Source organism: Desmodus rotundus, chromosome 3 (assembly GCF_022682495.2).
Source record: "Desmodus rotundus isolate HL8 chromosome 3, HLdesRot8A.1, whole genome shotgun sequence".
Classification (NCBI taxonomy): domain Eukaryota; kingdom Metazoa; phylum Chordata; class Mammalia; order Chiroptera; family Phyllostomidae; genus Desmodus; species Desmodus rotundus.
This window is the reverse complement of record NC_071389.1, coordinates 83,160,603-83,184,823: the sequence shown is the minus strand read 5'-3', so window position 1 is coordinate 83,184,823 and position 24,221 is coordinate 83,160,603. Positions and strand designations below refer to the sequence as shown.

The 24,221-nt window shown below is 42.8% G+C and overlaps 1 non-coding gene across 1 annotated transcript; it reads right to left on the bottom strand.

Moving 5' to 3' along the window:
- Positions 1-12,686: 12,686 nt before the first annotated feature.
- On the bottom strand, positions 12,687-12,792 carry LOC112297668 (U6 spliceosomal RNA). Its single transcript, XR_002974075.2, has one exon. It is a non-coding gene; the product is annotated as a U6 spliceosomal RNA (small nuclear RNA).
- Between the last annotated feature and the right edge of the window lie 11,429 nt (positions 12,793-24,221).

Sequence of the window (24,221 nt, the reverse complement as noted above, 5' to 3'; positions counted from 1 at the left end):
CGCTCCTCCTCCGGTCCCGCCCGCCGCCCCTCCGACGTCTGCGCGCGCCTCCCCCACCGCCGCAGGAAACCCGCGCCACAGGCCACACGGGTCCTCGCCCGCGGGGAGCGGGGGTCTGACGCGTGCTGGGACTGCGGGTCGTCGCCCTGCTGCTCCGAGGCTGCGAGTCCCTCCCGGGCCTTGCGAGGGAATGCGGAACCCGGGATTGGGGGGACTTCAAAAATGGTTTGGTTTTGTTTTGTTTTATTTTATTTTGTTTTGTTTTGTTTTAAGGCTAGTTTTACTTTGATCTAAGGCAATGGGTTTCAAAATTTAGCGCGCAGGAGCATCACCGGGAGCGCTTGTGGAGTGCGTGCGGCTGGGCGGACCCTAGCGTCCTGAGTCAGTAGGTCTGAAGTGGTGCGGGTAGGCTTTCTAACCAGGCCCGCTGATGCAGGGCTCTAGAGACCAATTTGGGGAAGGACTAAAAAACCTATGTGCACGGTGTACCGTTACATGTATAAAACGTTGGCGAGACACCCATGTTTAGGAACGTTAGAAACACATCCACAATTTCACAAAAAATAAAAGGCAAATCCCGCCTACCCAGGTCGTTTAACAGAGTCATGATAACCTTATAATCTGGCAGAATTTAAATGGGCCACTATAGGGAACTGTTCCACTTGTGGGAAATGTAGCCCAGCTCCCACTTGGAAAAGCCAGTGGGTGCGAGGTTCGGCAGGTATGACCCACACCCGTGGACAGGTTCTCCCGTGGGGAATCAGGCCTGCATTGTACCTAGGCTGCAATGAGACTTGCTTTTGCTAAAACTCCCTCACCCTGGATTGAGGCAGCAAATGTCTACTGGGTATCTTTAACTTCCTAAAGTCTGTGCTAAACCTCCCAAGTATGGAGTGTAACCAGTTCAACCACTCCCCGCCCCCCCCCCCCCCCTTGCCCTTGAGCTGTAACATCCTTCTCTTTGAAGTAATTAGCAGTATTCTGTCCTTGGTTGTCTATAAAAGGTAATCACCTACAGTGAACCTGTGCATAGTAAATGAGGACCATCCTCAATGTAATGTGCCCAGAAAAGCAATAAAAGCCTGTCCAGGCCGGGATCAGCTCTCTCTCTCTTGGGCTCTCTCTAGCCCTTTTGCCCTCTCTCACTTAGAGAGTGGCCATGCGGTCCCTTTTTCTCCACAGGATTTCTGTAGTCCTTGTGTATTTGTCTATTGCTGCCACAACACAGGATCCCACTGGCCAGGATCTGAATCAGGCCACGGCTTTAGGGATTTTAGACATTTGGGGGTGGGAGCAGGTAAAAGAGGTAGTGAGGGGATAGGTAAGGATCATGTTAATGGCTAATATTGAATGAGCATCCAACGGTTAACTGTGCTGAGCCCCCCCCCCCAGGTTTTTATATCAACAAAAGTGGCGAGACCACTTTTATTCAATATAGTATTGCAAGTCCTAGCCACAGCAATCAGACAAGTAAGAGAAATAAAAGGCATCCACATTGGAAAAGAAAAAGTAAAACTGTCATTGTTTGCAAATGATATCGTAGTATATATAGACAACACTAAAGATCCCCCCCACACACACACAAAACCTACTAGAACTGATAAATAAATTAATTAAAGTGGCAGGATACAAAATAAACATTCAGTCCTACCTGGTGTGGCTCAGTGGATTGAGTGATGGCCTGCAAACCAAAGGGTCACTGCTTCAATTCCCAGTCAGGGCACATGCCTGGGTTGTGGGCCAGATCCTCAGTAGGAGGCACACCAGAGGCAACCACACACTGGTGTTTCTCTCCCTCTCTTCCTCCTTCCCTTCCCTTCTCTAAAAATAAATAAATATACAGAAGTCAATTGCATTTTTATACATCAATAATGAACTATTGGAAAAAAATTAAGAAAACTATCCCATTTATAATTGCATCAAAAATAAAAAAATAGTTTGGAATAAATTTAACCAAGGAGGTAAAAGACCTGTACTCAGAAAATTATAAGACACTGAAGAAAGAAATTGAGGAAGATGCAAACAAGTGGAAGCACATACCATGTTCATGGAAAGGCAGAATTAACATCGTTAAAATGCCCATACTACCCAAAGCAGTCTATGTATTTAATGCCATTCCTATCAAAATGATAAAGGCATTTTTCACAAAACTAGGAAAAAATAACCCTAAAATTTATATGGAAACCACAAAAGATCCCAAAGAGCCACAGCAATCTTGAGGAAGAAGAACAAAGCGGGAGGGATCATGCTACCTGATCTCAAACTATGGTACAAGACCAGAGTAGTCAAAACAACATGGTACTGGCACAAAAACGGACACGTGTTGTAGATCAGTGGAACGGAGCAGAGAGCCCAGAAATAAACCCTGCCTATGTGGTCAATTAATATAGGAGAAAGGAGGCAAGAACACGCAATGAGGTAAAGACACTCTATTCAATAAATAATTTGGGGAAAATTGGACAGATACATGCAAAACAAAGAAACTAAACCACCTTCTTACATCATATAAAAGAATAAGCTCAAAATGGATTAAAGACTTAAATGTAAGGCTTAAGACTTGTAGGAGAAAACCTAGTCAGTAAACTCTGACATTGCTCTTAACAATTTTTTTTTCTGATATCTCTTCAGGCAAGGGAAACAACAAAAAGATAAACAAATGGGGCTACATCACACTGAAAGGTTTTGCACAGCAAAAGAAACCATCAACAAAATTCAAAGACAACCCACTGAATGAAGGAAGATATTTGCCAATCATCTATCTGATAATGGGTTAATACCCAAAATTTATAAAGAACTCATACAACTCATCAACAAAAAACCAAACAATCCAATTTAAAAAATGAACAGAGGACCTAAATAGATATCTCCAAAGAGGACATACAGATGGCCAATAGATAAATGAAACATGTTCAATGTCACTCATCATCAAAGAAATGCAAATGAAAACCACAATGAGATATCACCTCCCACCTGTCAGAGTTTTCCTGGAGCCCTGACTGGTGTGGCTCAGTTGGTTGGGCATCGCCCAAAAGGCTGTGGCTTTGATTTCCTGTCAGGACCCATGCCGGGGTGGTGGGGCAGTCCCGGGCTGGGGGGTGTGCGAGAGGCAACCAATAATGTTTCTCTCATACTTTGATGCTTCTCTCCCTCTCTTTCTCCCTCCTTTCACCTCTCTCTAAAATAATAAAATTAAATTAAATTAAAATTAAAAAGTTTTCATAGAGCTCAATCTCTAGGTCCTTTCCCCTTTGCGGAGGCTGGTGGATGGAGCTGAAAATTTCAACTCTAATCACTCTGTCTTTCTGGTGAGGAGTCTTATCTAGGGGTCCCACTCTAAATTACCTCATTAACATAAATAGGTTAAGGGGCTCTTTATAAATAGTAAAATACACCCTGTCACTCAGGAAGTTGCAAGGGTCTTAGAAGTTTTTTGCCAAGACTGGGGGAAAAGGCCAAATACATATTTTTATTATACCACAGCGGGATATGCTGGTCTAGAGCTCAGAAGAAAAGGTCCCGTGACTACGCTTTCAGCAACGCCGTCATTTGGGGCCCTCTTCCTTGCCTCCTGAAAGGTGTGGACGTGATGGAGAGTCTCTGGCTCTCACCCCTCACCTCTGCTCTGGCACACCAGGTGGTGAAGTCAACGTCTCTCCCAGGCTTAGTGTCTCCCAAGCTTCCACCCAGAATAGGGTCCAGGTCTTCTCCACTCTGGAGTCCAGATTACTGAAGTCACTTGTTAAATAATGCAGCATGCAAAATAACTCTCTGAAATTTAGCCCCTGTAGGACTGAATACATTAGTCCATAGGACTGAACACATTTCAGTGGTGCAGACTATATGGGCTAAATTTCACATATCATGTGCTTCAGCTGGTAAAATATTTACTCCAGGTATTCAGAGGCTTTTTGCTTTACTATCACCTCTGGTTACTATTGCTGCATATCCCCCCCTCCCGATGTAGTTAGTTAAGAACAGCATTTATTTTGTGCCTGAGCCTGTAAGACAGGCAGGGCTCCCTTAGGTTCAGCGTGATTCTTCTCCATTTGTGGACACTTGAAGGCTGGAGCTGGGATAGTTTGATGCCCAGGTCTGGGGCCTGGGCTGGGAAGCCCCAGACTGCTGGGGCTGGACCCGATGGTACTCCTCAGGTATCTTTCTGTGTGATCTCCAGCAGAGTGGCTTCAGAGCAGCCACACTTGTAACCTGTTTGCTTAGGGACAGAGAGACAGAGTAGCTGTATCACTTTTTATGGCCTGATGTCAGAAGTTTCATTGTTTCTCCTGTTACATTCTGTTCCTAGGACCATAGGAACAGAATGAGTCACTAAGCCCAATATATTCAAAGGGAAAGAAACTACATTCGACCTTTGGATGGACAAGTGTCCAAGAAACTGCAGGTGTGTTTTAAAACCATCATGCTATGTAAAACAGAACAAATTAGAAAGGACCCAAGAGAGCTCAGCTAGTTAGTTTAAAGCTCAAACGTTTCAGATGTTCAAGCTGAGGCTCCAAGAGGAAAACTCAGTTGCTCCAACGTTTCATTCAAGGCAAGAACTGAGCTGGAATAAAAAATCTCTTGATTCTTAATGTTTGAGACTGTGCCTCAGGAATAAGACCATTTTTCTGTCCATAATATTATTCCTTGATTACTATTGATTTTGGTTTTTGATTGTTAAACTGGTCAGTAAATAATAATATTTATATAACATGAAACCATGAAGGAATCAGAACATGTCACCCCAAAATATGGTACTTTGGCATTGTTTTGGTCCATCTGGGCTGCCGTAATAAAAAATAAAAAAGCACAGACTGGAGACTTGGGGGCTTATAAACAACAGTTACTCTTCACAGGTGCAGAGGCTGGGAAGTCCAGATCGGGGCTCCAGCAGATTCGGTACCTAGTAAGAACTGCTGCCTAGACAGTGGCCTTCTCAGTGTGTCCTCACATGGTGGGAGGGGCAGAATTGCTCCCTGGGGTCTCTCTCTCTCTCTCTCTCTCTCTCTCTCTCTTTCAAGATTTTATTATTTTTTATATATTTTATTGATCATGCTATTACAGTTGTCCCATTTCCTCCCCTTTATTCCCCTCTGCCCTGCACACCCCCTCCCACCCACATTCCCTCCCTTTAGTTCATGTCCATGGGTCATTCATATAAGTTTTTTGGCTTCTATATTTCCTACACTATTCTTACCCTCCCCCTGTCTATTTTCTACCTACCATTTATGCTACTTATTCTCTGTACCTTTTCCCTCTCTCTCCCCCTCCAACTCCCCCACTGATAACCCTCCATGTGATCTCCATTTCTGTGATTCTGGTCCTGTTCTAGTTTGCTTAGGTTTTGGGGTTGTTTTTTTTTTTTAGGTTCAGTTGTTAATAGCTGTGAGTTTGTTGTCATTTTACTGTTCATATTTTTTATCTTCTTTTTCTTAGATAATTCCCTTTAACATTTCATATAATAAGGGCTGGGTGATGATGAACTCCTTTAACTTGACCTTATCTGGGAAGCACTTTATCCACCCTTCCATTCTAAATGATAGCTTTGCTGGATACAGTAATCTTGGATGTAGGTCCTTGCCTTTCATGACTTTGAATACTTCTTTCCAGCCCCTTCTTGCCTGCAAGAAGATTTCTTTTGAGAAATCAGCTGATAGTCTAATGGGTATTTATTTATTTTTAGAGAGAGGGGAAAGGAGGGAGAAAGAGAGGGAGGGAAATATCAATGTGTTGGAGATACATCGATAGGTTGCTTCTCACAGGTGCCCAACTGGGTACCTGGCCCACAACCCAGGCTTGTACCCTGACTGGGAATCGAACCGGCAACCTTTTGGTTCACAGGCTGGCACTCAATCCACTGAGCTACACCAGGCAGGGCAGGGTCTCTTTTATAAGGGCACTTTTCCAACTCTTGAGGGCTCCACCTTTATAACTTAATCACCTTCCAAAGCCCCCCACCTCCTAATACCATCACATTGGGGGGTATATTACAACATGTAAATTTTCAGGGGACACAAACATTACCATAACAGGCATATTGATTATTTTGAGTGGCAGGCAATTGAGAAACAGCAAGTGCAAAAGGGCTCTCTGATCTCCTTTACCTAAAAGCAGGGCATACATTTCCTGTGAAATGCCTTCCCACTGCCAGGAAGAGGAGAACATTCTGATCAGCTGAGACAGGAGTCAAGGCTGAGATGAGTCTGCACAAACAAACCTGCTAAAATAACCATGTATTTCCTACTCGCTTTCCCACAATTCACCCCCCTCAGCCCAGACCCCTTTTTCCTTGGTCCGTCACATCCCCACAACTTGTCTTTCTTTTTTGAAATGGTGTGTGAGCTCTCAAATCTATCTGTTTCTTTGGGTCTTCATTTCGTACATATGAAGGTCTTTATTACAAGTAAAAATATTAACCTGAAATAAAATCTGTTTGTTTATTCTCCTGTTACTCTGTCTTTTGTCATTTGAATTCTCAGGTCTGTGTACAGAACCTAAGAGAATAGAGGAAAACCCTTTCCTTCTCAATACCATATATAATAAGTTTGAGTATTTCAAAAATACTCAAAATTTAAAAACATTTTAAAAGAGCAGAAGCATCTTAGAAACATTTCCCCTACCTCTTCTTTAGCTTTTGGAAAGAGATTGGCTTGCTTAAGTTAAAGTCTTAGTAATTTTTCAGGGGCTTAAACACAGCAGTGGAAACTTCCAAGAAAAATGCTTTATAACTTGAATAGATCAAGTTCTGTAGCATCTTTGGCCACATTTACCAATACAACTGAAATATAGTAATGGAATAAACTTTCAGTGAATTTGAAAAAACATAACCCTGCTTCAATTTGCTTTCATATGTGTGCCTTCTAATAGAATCAAGGAACTTTAAGAGGTCTTAGGACAACCAACTTGCTCAAGTGCAGAAAACTAAGCCAGAAGGAACTCAACTGACTGATTTAACCAAAGCCATTCAGCCACCTAGGACTAAAACAACACCTAGTACAGCTGATATTACTGATCACCGTGTGCTAAACCCCACTTACAGCATTTCATCACACAGCCCAATGGGACAGTTGTTATTGTTGAACCCGGTATTAGGTCTTGGAGGCCTAGAGAGGGTAAATAAATTGCTCTAGTTACCCAGGAAGTAAACTTGCTGAGCCAGGTTTTGTACTTACAGGCATCTGGCACATTCCACAGTCTGAGCCCGACAGCAACCCTCTCTGGAATCCCACTTAAGACAGATCATGCTGCCTTTTTTTTTTTTTTTTTTTTTTTTAAAGCTACCAGTCAGCTCCTGGTCGGATAGCTCGGTTGGTTAGAGCATCGTCCAGATACCACAAGGTTGTAGGTTTGATCCCCAGCCAGGGCACATAAAAGAATCAACCAATGAATGCCTAAATAAGTGGAACAACAAAAATGGATGCCTCTCTCTCTGTAAGATGAAAAATATTTTTAAAAGCCCACCAAGTCAGAAAGGGTCATCCCACCTTCCTACAATCAAGGGTATAAAGAGTTAATAAGAAGGTCCTAAAGACATATTTATTTATTTATTTTCCTTTATTTCATTGGCTTTTCTATTTGAATGACTTTCACTTATGTTTCTGATTATCAGGATGTTAACATGATTTGCTTAATATTTTCTCAGTGTAACTTTTAAGGTTCTTAGACCTGACTGGACTCAGACCCAACCCAAATCCTGAAATTAACACAGCCATTAAAACCTTCCATTTTAAAGAGAGTACTAAGGGAGAGGAAGGAAGGAAGGAAGGAAGGAAGGAAGGAAGGAAGGAAGGGAGGGAGGGAGGGAGAACTAGAACCTAGTTGACTTCCTATTAACATTTTAAGCTTTTTTTAAAAATTTATTTATTTATTTTTATTCAGTTACAATTGTTAAGTTTTATATATTAGGTCTTTATTCTCACATAGATTTTATGCCACTTTTAAGTAATTGCACTTATATTTAGTGATTTTTCTGACTTGATTTTGGTTAACTGTAAATATCAATCATGATAACAAACATAAACAAATGTGTAAACACTTCAGTTCTTGATATCTTTGACACAGTTCTAGTCTGAGAACAAGAATAAATCTTAGGTGTGCAGGACTGATAACAGCTTACTACTGCATTTGCCAAGAGAGCCTCTGTCAGCTTCTGAGAGAGGTCCTTCCCTTGCCCTTTCAACCTCCTTGTCCACAGGACGTACCCACTTCTTTTCTCTCCATGAGGCAGAACCAGAAGGTTAGGGAAGTGACCACCTTTCTTTGAAGGACAGAAAGAAGGGAACCTGAATGTTTTCATTCTCTCTATCTGACAGAAACTTCGTCTCCTCGTAGTATCCTTACGGCAGCCTGTGACATGGTGGCCTGCATTCTCCCTTCTCTTTTTCTTCCAGGTACCCCACCTCTCAGACCCCCAGGTAGCTCCTATCTCAGGGGAAGTCCACCCCTCTTTCCTCCAGACTAGCATGTGATCTAAGAGTGTCTCTCCTTGCCCAAGACTGGTTCAGGAATGACCCAGTGACCTAGTAGGTAATTTGTGGGTAGGAATTCTGAGAGGAAGCTCCTGAGGCAAGTTTTCTTTGTCCCCAGAGAGAGAGCAAGAGAAAATTTGGTCTGCATTATTCCCTCGGACACAGCTATAGCATCTACAACACTTGTAGTCACTTTGCCACAATCAGAGGCAAGTCGAGTACAGAGCATGGGAAATGGAAGGCCTTGATGTGACTGTGGGCTGGAGCTGCGGAGCTGATGTTTCTCAAGGCGAACGCCATTGGCATTTGGGCAGAATAACTTGTTGTGACCATCTGCTGCAAACATTCCAAGGCTTTAACACCTATGAGCCCTATCTTCAAAATGCCACTAGCAGCCCCAGGAATTTTGACAACCCCAAACCCATACCCCTGTTTCCAAACATGCCTGTTTGGGTGGTGATTTGACCCTTCCCTCATTGAGAACCATTGACACTTTGTGAAATTTAAAAAAATACAACCTTGTGTTAGGTGAAAGAATGTGCTCAAGCATCTGGCTCAAGGTCTAACTCCAAAGCCTGACTCCTTCTTCCCTGCCTGCTTTTCCTCTAGTCACATGGAAGTTACTCTGAACTGTACAATTCTGAGTTTTCTCCTCATCAACTTCCTCTAAAAGAACAAAGCTGGTTGGTTTGTTCAGTGGGAAACAAACAAATGATAAAACAAAGGACAAAATATCTACATGAAAAACTTTAATGTACATAAAACATGATACTTGTCCATATATGACATATTTGGAAATATACTGGAAACAAGGATCTGGGCAGTGGAACTAAGGGACTGGGGGTATGAGGTGGGAGGGAAACTTACTTTTCACTATAGATTTTTTTGTACTACTTGAATTCTTTATTTTGTGCAAACATCTTTCAACTTTATGAAATAGTAAAATTCAAAAAGCATTTATACATAAGCCTTATGTTATATATATTTTACCATAATCTGAAAAATTTTAAAAAGCAATTGTAGGATTCCACATCTAAAAAGTGGGGTTCATGCCCTGATTTGTGTGGCTCAATTGATTGGAGCATTGTCCTGCAAAGTTGAAGGTCACAGGTTCGATTCTGGATCAGGGCACGTGCCGGGTTGCAAATTTGGTCCCTACTTGGGGTGTGTGTGAGAGGCAACCAATCAATGTTTCTCTCCCTCTCCCTCTCTTTCTCCTTCCCTTCTCCTCTCTCTAAATAAATAAATAAAATCTTTTAAAAATTATTTATGTATTTTTAGAGAGAGAGGAAGGGTGGGAGAAAAAGAGAGAGAAACATCAATGTGTGAGAAAGACATCAATCAGTTGCCTTTTGCACGTCCCCACCTGGGGGCCTGGCCTGCAACCCATACACGTGCCCTGACCAGGAATTGAACTGGTGTGGTGACCTTTTGATTCACAGGCCAGCACTCAATCCATTGAGCCATACCAGCCAGAGCTAAATAAAATCTTTTTTAAAAAGCGGGATTCGTTAAAACACTTGACTCCTCTCTCACTGGCTTCCTTTGGCTGGGCCTTAGTTCCGTGACCATTCTCCCTTTCACTGTAAGGGCATCCTTCCCTTTTTTGTAGCACTGTCCCTCATCTTGCATGACCCTCCTCCAGGCCATCGGCACAGCCTCGATGGAGGAATGTTACCCAGTCCCTGTTTTGACACCAACTATGTACGTCTACCAACTATGGTCCGAACTCTTCGCCTTGAGATAATCTGACTCTAGACACTTTTCCACCCTCCTCTCCTCTAGTTAGTAAGGCGTTTTTTGCAAAGCTCTCCTCGGAGCCCCTTGGGCAGATGTGAGCTATGACAGCAGGGCCCCAGGCCTTCTACTCCAACTCTAGCTGAGAAACTGCATTTTTATCTGCTTGACACATTGGAATTCCCCAACATTTTGTTTGAGCAAAGAACTCCACAGCAAAACAACATCTCTATTATTATCACCATCATCATCATCACCATTGTTAGAAAGGTCCCAACCTATAGAGCCAAACTGACAACATGCTGGGAAGCAAGACCTCAAATGCTCTGGAGAAGGGCAGTTTTGCAGGGTTTTTTCCGCATTTGGAATTAAGGACAGAATGTAAGAAAGATTACATGAAGGTGGAAGAAAACAAGGTTAGTTAACAAGACTAATGGACTTTCTTTGGGGTGGTTGCACCGCCCTCTAAAAAAGTGGATTACTCCAGCTTTTCAAAGGTGCTTTAATCTAGGCGGACAAGAACGATGGACAGGGCTTGCTTAAGACAAAGATAGCGGGCCTGGGGGGTGACTGCCCGCCATGACCTGCCCAGTTAGGTATTCGTGATTTATTACTGCACCCCCTGTTCCTCTGCAATTCTCCCTTTTGGTCATAAGTCAATCTGAAGAATGCATTAGTGATCAACCTTTCAGTCAGGTAGTATGGTTTCACAGCACCAGGAAGGCTCATTCCTAGGAATTCTCAGTAGCACTGTTGTCTTACTGAAATAGTGGGTCATTGGGGGTGGGGCGATACGGCAACTGTGGTGTGTGAGTGGAGGCTGAGTTTTCACAAGGGGGAAGGGCAAGTAAATGGGAGGCAGGCAGGGCTTATGGCCTTTTTTGAATGAATACTCTGGTCATTTTCATCCTGTGAACTACTGAGTTTTGCCATCAGTCTTGTTTTTCTGTGTTTTGCATCTGGTATAACATTTAGGTAAGCCATAAAAAGTATTAAGGGTATCTTATACATGTTCAGTAATCATAAGCAGCCGGACTATAAAGAAAAACCCAAACAACAAGTATAACTTATGATTAATATCAATAACCGATAGGTAAAGAAAATCAAACAAATGGTTTCTAAGTTCAGTATCAACCAGGGGGTACACGGATGTCTTGGGGTAGCTGTCTGCCTCTGGTGTCAGTAGCTTCTCATCCTTGAGGAGTCTTCAGTGTCCACTGTCAGTGGAGGTGAGTCTCAGAGACAGGAATAGATGTCCACTCGTGGTTAGGTACCTGATAAGGTCCCTTTCAGTGAGGTTGGAGAGTGTCTTTTATTTTATGTCCTTTCCAATAAACACAATATCTTGGTGACAGTCAGTGGCCTCTAAGTCTTTGTCTACTGGGAGTTTACTGTGAAGGGAAACAGTTACCAATTTGGCATTTTCCTGAAGTGACTTTATCAAACCTTGACGAGAGAGAGTGTAAGATGTCTCCTTTCAATAACACCAGTCCCTAAGTGCCTTCATCTATTTTAAGTCCAGCTTAAAGGCACTCTGATGTATGAAGGAATGCAAAAACTGAAAAATGGGGTTTGCCAGGGAGCCCTGAGGAACCAAGGGGCTGTCCTGAGTTTCCCACAGTCCTGGCTATTCATTTAATTGACAACCATTGTTTACCCCAACAATGTGCATTAGGAGCTTTTTAAATCACTAATTTTATAATGTTTCCCTTGCGATTTAACAGCTCTTCTGGAACACTGAAAAGTTATTCCTACATATATTGAGATTTTTAACCCTTAAAGCCTCAATTTCTATTGAAGATTAAGAAGTAAGCTGCTAGGATTCTTTAGCTTGGCAGATTTATAAAGACATTTTATAACCTCTAGAGACATAGGTGCTTTTATTACCAAATACATTTCATAATTTTATGCATTCTCAACAAAGAACTGAACACTTCATGAACAGATCCAAATTGATCCTTTAGTTTCTTTGTAATAAGAATCCAAAAGTAAGTAAACTTGTGTTCAGCAATTAATTATTATTTTTTGTAAGCCCAGGTAAAATAAAGACATGTTTGTTTTACTTAAACCAATAAATTTAAACTAGTTTTTACTTACTAAAGATTACTTTTAGATCATGTGATCATGAAAAGGTTTTGAGTTAGCTTCTAATTTCTGAGAATTTTTAGAATACTCAATCTCTATAAAGGCTTGCCTTTAAATCAATTAATTTTAATTTATTAAATTAATGTTAACAATACCATATGGAGATAGAAAATAATCTCACATTTACAATATACATATACACACACACAGACCTTTTAGCCATGAGAAAAATTCACTAGTTGATTAAACATTTGGATTCAAATTTTATTTTGGCAGTTGGGATAAGAAGATACTTACAATTTGTATCTGTCCCTGACAAGCCAAGTTCCAAATGACCTCCCCCTTTTAAAATAAGGTCAGCTGGGTTTTTTGTTTGTTTGCTTGTCTGTGTGTTTGCTTTTAAACGTGGAACGCTTCATGGACTCGTGTGTCATCCTTGCGCAGGTCCATGCTAATCCTCCCCATATCGTTCCAGGTTTAGTATATGTGCTACTGAAGTGAGCACAGGGCAGCTGTTTTTAATACCTCAGAGACTTAAGTTGCCACCCACACAACGTCATAGGTGATCCGTTTACTTAAAATTTTTGAAGCCTCTAGAGAATGATTAAATAGGCTTTGCATGCCTTCCAGAATGTTCCTGTGACCCATTCCACCCACTTAGCCAGAGGCATGCCAGAAAGGTACAGGGCCACAGTCCACAGCAGTACATGATAGTGTCCTATGGCACTGTGACAGGCAGCTCCCAGGTGGATCCCAGGAGTCTCCCTTCCTGGTAGTCATGTGGCAGAAAACGAAAAAAACCTTTTCTTCTACTCTCCTAGTTTCTGCAGCTGGGGCCCTAGAAATTAAGCTGTCAAAAGATGGAAAACTGGAGAAAAGAAAAGAGTTTATTTATACATGCAGCACGGCATTCACACAGGAGAAACTCAGCGATGAGTAACTCAAAGGGATAATTGAAATTTGGGTTTTTATATCATCTTTACAAGGAAGATTACACTTATGAAGAGGTAACACACAAAGGAAAACAGGTTTATACTCTGGGGAGGTGAATATATCAGGGAAACTAATGGAAGACAAGGGTTGTTTTGGTAAGTTTTATTATGTACCGTACTTTTCGGACTATAAGATGCACCTGACCATAAGACACACCTAGATTTTAGAGGAGGAAAATAGGAAAAAAAAATTGAAGCAAAATGGTAAAATATTTAATAATATCCTTTAAAGCAGAAATCCTTTTCTGCTTTGACATCTTTCCACAATTATGGTAGATTCAGCAGGAGACTACGATACGCTATTGTATCTTTCTACAACAAAATACAGTAGTGACAGAACTATCAGCACTGTGTCCTTCATAGTTGTGGGGGCACTGTAGCTGAGAGCATCAGTGGATGACGCACTGTTATGGGGGGATCTGCTGCTGACTCTGTTATGGGGGGATCTGCTGCTGACACCGTTATGGGGGAGATCTGCTGCTGGAGGGCCACAGGTTGTGCAACACTCTTGTATGGGGACAGCAGTTTTGCACAACCTGTGTGGCTCTGCAGCTGCTGCCAAATTATATCTCCCATCATCCCAACCTGTCCAAGCATGATGGGAGTTGTAGTTTGGCAACAGCTGCAGGGCCACATTGACAGGTGACCCTGCAGTGGAATTTGCCTATATTAATGTTAATGGGGGACACACCAGTCACGTGATGGAGGCATATATGGGCGCCACAGGCTTTCTTCTCCTAACATGCCTGCGCTGCTCATACTCTTCCCTAGCACTATAGTATGCCCCAGTGAGGACTCTGCTCCTGCCTCCCTTGTTTTGCACTGCCGGGACACCCCCTCCTCCCAGCCCAGGGCCTGCTGGCTCCTCTGACCCAGTTCCACCACCCTCCACTACCCCCCCCTGCACCCGCACCCGTGCCCGCCCATGAGCCAGGTAAGCTACATTCGGACTATAAGACGCACTCCCATTTCCTCCCAAATTTGGGGGGGAAAGTGCATCTTATAATCCAAAAAATACGGCAGATTCCTTCAGCGCTGACTCTGAGCTGGGAAGAGCCTAGAGTCCTCTCTAGTGAGTCTACCAGTTGTCCTCTTCCTGGTATGGAGAACAGAAGCCTTTACCAATGGAATTTCATGTTGTGTGTTCAGCCAGGTAGGAGGAAGGCAGAGAGCTTTTTTCTCTGTCTACAGTTTCTTAGTTTTCTTCAGCTCAAAATAATCCTCATGCCAAAGTGGCATATTCTAGGGTGGCATGTCTGATCCCCACCAATGTTGTGTGGGATCCCCTCTGTGGGCTGGGCCCTCCTACTGGACAACGGTAGGTGTTCCTTCTGTGACTGGGTCTCCTCCTGAACTCTGAAGTCAACTGCTACGTTGTGAGACGCTCTGGAGGGGCTTACGTGGAATGGAACATTTTTTTAAATGGTAATCATGTGAAATAGAATTTTTATCAGATTCTTGTGTTTGTAGGCACAAACTATAATACATCTTTTACAGCTGATATATGAAAGACATTTGATACAGGTTTTCCAAAAGTTTTGTTCAAAAATATAGGGAAAATGTATTATAGAAGCATTTCAGGCAGTTTTTCAAAAATTATGTTTTCTGTATTTTGTGATATTTGGTGTAGGTTAGGTTTTTAAAATTGATATTTTGTTGTTATTTATTTTCTCATTCTAAATAAATATTTGTCTTCTTACTTATTTTTGACTTAAAATTTTATAACCTTTTTCTTAAATCAGACTCTCACCTCCACAATTATGTAAATTTCAGCCCCATATAACTGGACCTACCTTTTCTTTTTAATGGTTCTGTTTTTATGTAAAATGTTGTCCTTTTGTGTCTCATGGATTCCTGGCATTAATTTGATTTTTGAAATATATTTTATTCTGATCGCTGAGTCTTTGGTGCCCCCGTGTTTTTGTGCCTGAAGCAACCATGCACTTGCCCCCCCCCCCCGAGTCCTGACCCTGCTCGTCGGAGTTGGTGGAAAGCAACCTGAGGTACAGTTCCTTCCTCAGCAGCCTTTCCTGACTCCTTAGGTTAAGGTTTAGTTTAATGTGATTTTTAAAATTTTAAGATATATATATCATTTGCCCGTATATGGATAAAACACCACTGAAAAGTTATCCAGAAAACTTTGGGGGAGGCAAATGGGAATGACAGGGAAAAGTCTTGCCTGAGAGATTTGTCTTAGAAAATGTATTTTTAAATGTTTCCCTTAGGAAAATTTCCTAAGGTAAACATGTATTTTTCCTTATTACAAAAGCAATACTTGTTCATATGGAAAAAATAGAAAATACAGATAAAGTAGGAAACGGAAAGTATAAACATTCTCATCATTCAGTAATAATTCTGTTAGTTTATATCTCAATGTTTATCTTTTCCTTTCTGCCTCATTTTCATCCCTGCAAACTCATAACATTTATTGCCTGTTTCTCTGCCATGCTTATTACTGTTGGTTCTGACTTGGTGGGTTCTGACTTATTTCCAAATCTCATCTCAGTTAGTGTATCTATGCTTAGAGAACGGAGACTAGGTCTAACTGGTCTTTGTAACTTTCCCAGAGTATGAGCTAAGAGGCTTAGCCTCAACCAGAGACCCAGGGGAGAGAATCCCTGAGTTGAACCCCCAGCACCACCATTCTGGCAGGCTGCATGACCTCTCTGAGCTGCGGTCTCCTCACCTGTTAAACGGGGTCCCGTCAGCGCCTACCTAGAGAGGAAAGCCGGTGCGAGAGCCCAGCACCTGTGCATGCACAGTGATTGCTTTCTATCTTCACCCATTAGCACAGTGCTTTCATGCATTAATGCAACACATATTTATTGCTTGAGGACTACCTGCCAGACACTCTTCTAGATGCTGGAGACAGAGCAGTCAACAAAACAGACACAAATGCCTGCCTCAGGGAGCTTATATTTTAGTGTCTGGTAGTGGGAGACAAACACTACACAAAACCAACAAATAAAAATATAAAATGTAAGCACACCTAATAATGATGCATGCTATGGGAAATACAAAGCTTTGCACATAGTAGGTACTCAGATGTGTTGATTGAGTCGTTTTCTTTCCCCAGTCTCCCTTTGTCCCCACTTTCTCTTTCCAAGATCCCCTTTCCAATGTGATTAAATAATGTCTACGTCACCTGAACTCTCAAGATGGGCTGTGGGACCAGGTGTTATGATTGTCAAGGGCAGCATCAGGGAAGAACCCACACCAGAGGTCATGTGGCATTTTTACCTGTGACGTGGGAAACGCCACAGGTGTTTTGACGTGAGTTTTCTTCCGGATGATCACACTGTTGTACTCTAAAGTTTGTACTCATTCGTGATCGATATCTCTGCTCTGTGGAGTGAGGACAGTAAACAGAGGCTCTCAGGCGCTGCGGGGGGCGGGGCTGGGAGAGGCCAACCGGACAGTCCTCGTGACCTCGTGACCCCGGTGTGTGTGCCTGCGTCGCCTCCTGCCCGAGACTTTTCTGGCCACTGCTGCAGGAACCTTGCTCCAGGTTTATCTTTTCTCTGCTCCCTCCTGGGCACTTTGACGGCGCGTAGAGCCGCAACTTGGACCTCACGCAGTGTGCGAGCCAACAGGAACGATTGTAAGGCAAACGTGTTTGTAAAAAAATCCGAAGACCAATGCCCCGGGCCGAATTTATGTGAGCCCAAACCGTGCATAAATCAGAGTGTGGGGGATGGGGATGTTTTTTAAAAAGAAAATAATAAAACGTAGACCATATCTAGCATTGTAAAAATGTAGGGTGTTTTCGTGAGAAGATTTTAAATATGTGGAAGTTAACTTATTACTGCAATATTGCCACATCCAAGCATAACATATTTTTAGTTTGCACAAATTTTAAACCCTCATACTATATATTCGTATTTAATAATTTTATTATTCCATTATTATGAGGGTTAAAACTTCTCAACACAGATTATTTGCTACAAACTGGCATTGGATTTGTTTTAATACTGCTTACTTTGTGTATATCAGTTAACTTTAAGTTAATTAAAATGTAAAACTTTTCCTTTTTTTCCAAATATAAATTTTCCACAAGAAGTATAAAACAAACCCATGAACTGCTGTATCGGGTGGTCAGCTTCCCACGTAGCTCCCAGTGGTTGGTCTCCTGCTTTTCGCGTGTCCCCCATAACCTGCGCACCTAGCAGGTGGCGCGAAGGTGACTGTGTGGGACTTGAGGCGAGGTGGTGAAAGACTCTCGGGCCCCTATCTCTCTCCCGCCCCCTGGTGTTGGGGAAGCTGTCCCAGCCTGTGAGAGCGCGCCAGCAGCCCCGGGGAGCAGCCGGCGTCAGGTTGCAGGTCGTGCGGGCTGGCGCGGGGGTGGGTCAAGGCCTTCAGATGACTGTAGGCTTCTTTACTCCCACCGCACTAGAAACAGAGTCAGAACCACGCAACTAAGGCACGCCCGAGTTCCTAGCACTCAGTAACAGTAAAATATTAGATGCTTGTTATGGTTTTATGCCACTAAACTTGAAGTAATTTTGTTACACGGCAGCAGATGGGTAAGGCACTCTAGGTGCATGAATGTCTTAAGCGCACAAGAAGTGTCTAGAGAGCAGCGCGTGAGGAAGGCGGTGCACTCAGAGGAGGAGGAGTGATAACAAGGAAATGAGTGCTGTGTTTCAATTATACAACTAAAAAGAATTTTTTCCCAAATCAATACATAGCTTTTATTGGATCTTTAAAACATCACAAGTAAGTCTGAGGAAACTTCCGACATCTTGCTGCTTGTATAGCTGTACAACTTAGATCTTATTCATCAGCCTGCTGAACTGTTCCTTTTTCAGAAGCTTAGATAACATCCAAATTTATCCTTGTTTTTTTAAAAAAATATTTTATTTTTAGAGAGATGGAAAGGGAGGGAGAAAGAGACTGAGAGAAACTCCGATGTACAAGAGAAACACCCACCAGTTGTCTCTCCTACGCCCCCAGCTGGGGACCTGGTCAGCAAACCAGCCGTGCGCTCGACTGGGAGTCGAAGCAGCGGCTGTCAGTACACAGCCCAGCACTCAATCCACTGAGCCACACCTGCCAGTGCCTTCAGCCTTGTTTTTAACTGCTGTGGCTTATGGAGTTTAAGCAGCTGAATTTGATACCAGTTCGATGTCATCTCCTTCAAGAATTAACTCATCCTTCTAGTTTCGAGATACTGAACAAACAATGCCTGACATCAGCTGAACCCTGCAGATGTAATTGTCACTCAAAAAAATTTTTATTTCAACAAAAGAACCATTCTCCTGAATAACGACATTGATGGGGAAGTGAGCTGCACAGACCTCATCTTGTAACAGAAGCCCAGTGTAACACCCTTGATACAGGACAGCAGGCAGCGTGAACAGTGCTAGTTCCTTTCTGTTTTCCCACCTCTGTCAACCCAGAGCCTCTGCTTCCTCCCCCCCTCCAAGGAAACTGGGTTCTACATTGATGGGATTGAAGTCCCTCTGCAGGGTGCCTCTGGGGCCCTTCACAAGAAAATTGTGCGTCCCTTCCGAGTGATGTCAACATTTCCCAGAATGTTGACTGTCTGGTTGCTGACAATTGTCTTCATCCTTACAGTAGATGTGGCAAAGAGCTAATCAAAAATAAGTTTAGCCCTGGCTGATATGGCTTAGTAGAGTCAGCACCGGCCAGGGAACCAAAGAGTCACTGGTTCGATTCCCTGTCAGGGCACATAGTGGCCGGCCAGGTCTCCAGTTGGGGGTTTGTGAGAGGCCATCGACTGATGCTTCTCTCACACACCCATGTTTCTCTCCCTGTCTTTCTCCCTCCCTTCCCCTCTCTCTGAAAATAAATAAATAAAATCTTTTAAAAAGTAAATAAATTCAAAGGCAAATGAACAAACTAAACTAACAAGCAAAATAGAGACAGACTTGTAGATAGAGAACAGGAGGACAGCCCTAGGAACAGCTGAGGGGTGTGGAGGGATAGAGCAAAAAAGGGAAAAAAAGAGAAAGAACTCATGGACATAGACAACAGTGTGGTAATTATAGAGCGGAAGGGGGGGTGGGTGGAGGTGGGAGAAGCTATGGGGGGATAAATGGTGATGGAAATAAATAAATAAGTAAATAGAGGCAAAACTTGAAATCAACCAAGATGTCCCTCAGTAGGTGAATAAATGAATAAATAAATTGTGGTATGTCCACACAATGAAATATTATTCAGTGTTTTAAACAATAAACTATCAAGCCACAAAAAAGACATGAAGAAACCATAAAAGCATATTGCTAAGTCAAAGAAGCCAATTTGAAAAGGCTATATACTGCATGATTCCAACTAGATGACATTCTGGAAAAGGTAAAACTATGGAGACAATAAAAAGATGAGTGGTTGCTATGGATTGGGGGTAAGGATAGGTAGGCAGAGCACCGAGGATTTTTAGGGCAGTAAAACTATTCTGTATGATGTTATAATAATGGATACGCCCCATTACACATTGTCAAAGTTCACAGAACTTACAACACAAAGCATGAACCCTAATTTAAACTATGGCCTTTAGTTAACAATAATGTGTCACTATTGGCTTGTCAATTGTTACAAATGTGTCACATTAATGCAGGATGTTAGTAACAGGGAAAACACAGTGGGGAGGGGGGTAGGACACTCTTGACTTTCCAGCCAATTTTTCTGTAAACCTAAAACAGCTCTAAAAAATAAAGTCTACTAAATGTTTTTAAAATAAAATTATTTTTATTTTATTTTTTAAAAGATTTTATTTATTTACCTTCTAGAGAGAGGAAGGGAGGGAGAAAGAGAGGGAGAGAAACATCATTATGTGGTTGCCTCTTGTGCACCCCCTACTGGGGACCTGGGCCACAACCCAGACATGTGCCCTAGACTGAGATTCGAACCAGAGACCCTTTGGTTCTCAGGCTGGCACTCAGTCCACTAAGCCACACCAGCCAAGGCTAAAATAAAATAAATTTTAAAAAATGAATAAAGTTAAATATACAAATACAGATATCACATCTAATTTGCCAGGGAACGAAATCAGGGCCAGCTGGAATAACAACTTCTCTGAGGACCACCAGAGAAGCAGCTCCCACTGGACCACTGCCGAGAAGGTCAAGTTCCTTCCCTGGGAGGCCAAGGGTGGCCAGTCAGTTCCTGAGAATCTGGACATAACCTTCCTGGGTCAGTTTACCAACATTCCGGCCTGAACAGAGAGATGAAGAAGACTGTCTAAGGTCTGAGGAAAGTGGTCCAGCCAGAGGGCACAGCCTTCCTGCTAACAGAAGAGTACCAGGGGAGGTGTCCCTAGAGAGGTTGGGCAGTCATAAAGGGATTGGTCTAGTCATGGGAGATGGCTCCCCCATCATGGTCCACAGAGGTGCCCACTGTGGTGAGATCTGGTGGGAGGAAGTGGCTTGCAATCACTTGTTCTCTGAATATCGCTCATTCATAGAACAAATACCACTCTGGGCCAGGCCCAGTGCTGGTGCTGGGGTGCAGAGGTGAGCCAGCCAAAGTCCCCAGGAATGAGGAGCTTATCTTGCGGTGGGGCTGAGATCACGTCCAAACACATGAGTGGGTAACAGAATGTCTTCTGAGAAAAATAAAGTAGGAGAAAGAAGTAGGGAGCATAGGTTGAGGGGAGGGTCCCATGATGGAAAGGGGGCCAGGGAAGGTGTGTGGGCTGGAAACGGAAGGTGGATTAATGTACCTTCTTGGGACTCTAGTCTCCCCAGAATGGCACCTTGCTCTCCCTCGGGGATACAGTGGCTCCATAAAGCTCAGCCTCAGCCACCTCCCACTGCACTGAGAAGCCTCGTGAGGCCAAGGCTCATGGGCCTCATGGGCCACCCTGTCTAGATGTCACTCTAAGTGCCCTCCAGAAAGAAATTTCACTTCTTGAGTGGGGTAATCTGCCCAGCTTACCCCACTCAACAGTCCTACTCAGGATGACTGTGTACTGAAGGGGAAGTGCCTGCAGAGTTTCCTCCTGTGACTGTTGAGAAGGAAGACAGAGGGACAGAAGTGAACTCATCAGTGGCCAGTGTATGAGCAAGCAGTTCCAGAGTCCTGGAGTAGACTGGCCACGCCTCCCTCTCCCATGACCACGGGACATCCGCCCCACACGGGTCCTCCCCAAGTCCGGTTCTGTGAGACTTTCCCCTTCCCTTCTCCTGCTGGCTAGGCCAGGCTTTGTTTTGCCTCAGATTCAGCAGTGATGCCCCCTGGAGAGCATAGATTCTAAAACATGCCGCTTCCGCCGTGACGCAGTTCGAGGAATCAAGAGATGGAGCCAGGAACTTGTGTGCCAGCCACATGCACAGAGACTCCCCTGGGACGAGGGAGGTGGCAGGTGAGGATGGGGTTATTTTTTCCTATTTGTTTGTGTGTCTTTAGAATCATCCTTACAAAGGGTGAGCTTTCAGTACAAGGAAGGATGAGGTGCAAATGGGCAGCCCAGCACAAGGCTTCCCCCTTTCCTGTTGTGGTTCCTCAAGGATACCTCTGGCCACACTTACCTCAGGTCTTTCTTAAGAAGAAATGGTATATTAAATAAAATGGTGATGGGAAAAGAAAAACACAGAGAGATCATGAGATTAAGGAGAAATAATAATTACAAGGAAATTAAAATAATAGTATTTTAAGCCAGGAGAATAGAGAAGAAAAAAGCAAATTATCAGTATTAAACATCTTAGTTTTATACAAAAGTACTAGAGTTAATTTTACAAAAGTTGAGCAATACACACATACGAGAAACTTCCATTTCCAGAGAATTTCAAATATTATAACATCTTCAATTATGGTGTAAATATTTAGTATCAGGTGTTGACTCTCACAGTACTCATTTCCCCAGGAGGTTTGTAATTCTTTGTGTGTAAACTCATTTTTAAAAGATTTTATTTATTTATTTTTAGAGAGTGGAAGGGAAGGAGAAAGAGCGGGAGAGAAACATCAATGTGTGGTTGCCTCTCCTGTGCGCCCCACTGGGGACCTAGCCCGCAATCCAGGTATGTGCCCTGACTGGGAATTGAACCAGTGACCCTTTGGTTCGTAGTCCACGCTCAATCCACTGAGCATACCAGCCAAGGCTGTAAACTCATTTTTGTGGGAGTTCTGTAAGCCCTGGGTAGGAAAAATGTTACTATAGTACAGAAAAATGTAAGATTTCCTTCGGCCAGTGTCTCTGTGGGTTTCAGTATCAGGGACCTGTTTTTGTGTTGATTTCTCAGGTTTCTGTTTCTGGGACATGTGGGTAGGTAGATCCAAACCCCATCCACCTCACCAACACATATGGCCCAGATCTCTCATCTTTCCCCATCCAGCAAAGCTCAAGACAGGGGACATGCCTCTTCAGCACTTTTAGCTGATGGGCCATGGACCGCTACTTTTACATTCTGAGACTTGCCCTGGCTGGTGTGGCTCAGTGGATTGAGTGTTTGCCTGCAAACTCAAAGTCTGTTGGTTCAGTTCTTGGTCAGGCCACGTGCCTGGTCCCCGATATTTCTCTCTCCTTCCCTTCCCTCTGTGTAAAAATAAATAAGTAAATAAATAAAATCTTTGAAAAAATGAAACAAATCCTGGGGCTGGCATGCAGCCCAAACTCTATTTCTGACACGAAAGGTTTGTTTCATTCACTCAAACTTTGTTATGTGGCTTAAAAAAGGGAGGGCAGCAACAGCAACTGCAGCTACAGATGCAGGAGAAGATGGACAAGGGGAAGGCCAGGTGATGTCAATCTTCATCCGAAATTGTCACAGAAAGAACAAGGAAAAAGTTTTCACCTTCTGAGTTACATGAGATAACAAAGGTGTTAAGTGCAAAACCAGAGGATGTTCGTATTAAATCACCACTGTCCAAACTCAGAAACTCAGCATGGTGGGATGTCCCTTTGCATGGGGTGGGAAAGAAACCTGAGAAACAAGGTCCTTCACCTAGATTATAAAAGTAGAAAAAGTGTCCGTGGACGTCCTGTCACTTCTAAGACATCATAGAAAGGCAACACAAAGCTGTGCTGATGAATATTCTTTGGACAGATTAGGACGAAAATTCAGAAAGACCCTACCTAGAAACAATGCTAATTCATGTGATGCCAACAAGGTGCAACCAGACTCATTGCCTTTGACATGTGTTGAAAGCCTTCATGCATACATGCTCAGTATCTTCTTTATCCATCCATCTACGACACTTTATCCGTTCATCTAGTGACACTTAGGTCATTTCCAGATCTTGGTTACCATCATAACGCTGCGGTGAACACAGTGGCACGTATATATTTTTCTGAAGTCATGTTTTTGTTGTCTTTGGAAAAGTACCCAGACTGCAATTGCTGGATCATATGGTAATTCTACTTTTAGGTTTTTGAGGAAGCTTCATGCTTTTTTCCACAGTGGCTGCACCAATTTATGTTCCCATCAACAGTGCACAAGGGTTCTCTTTTCTTCATATCCTCACCAACCTTACGTCTTATCTCTTTGCAAATCGCTATTCTAACAGGTGTGAGATAATATGTTATTGTGGTTTTCATTTGTGTTTTCATGATTAGTGTTTCAAGCACCATTCATGTACCTGTTGGCCATCTGTATGTCTTCTTTGGAAAAGTACTTATTTAGTTTCTCTGCTCACTTTTTAATTAATTGTTTGCTTTTTTGCCATTAAAAATGGAAATTATGTTTTTTCTCCAACTTTTAAAAAATCAACTTTATACACTTTGTAAAGTATGTAAGTGTCTGACCACTATGCTGTACACCTGAAACTAATACAAAATAATTTTGCATGTAAACTGTAGTTGAAAAATAAAAATAATCCACTTCGTGGGTTTAATTTACAGGGCATGCGTGTGTATTTTATCCATGATTAATCCAGCAGGGGAGGGACTGTAAGTCACATACCATACAATTCACCCATTCGAAATGTAAAATGCAATGTGTTCTAGTGTATTCACAGACGTGTGCAACCGTCATCACAGTTAATT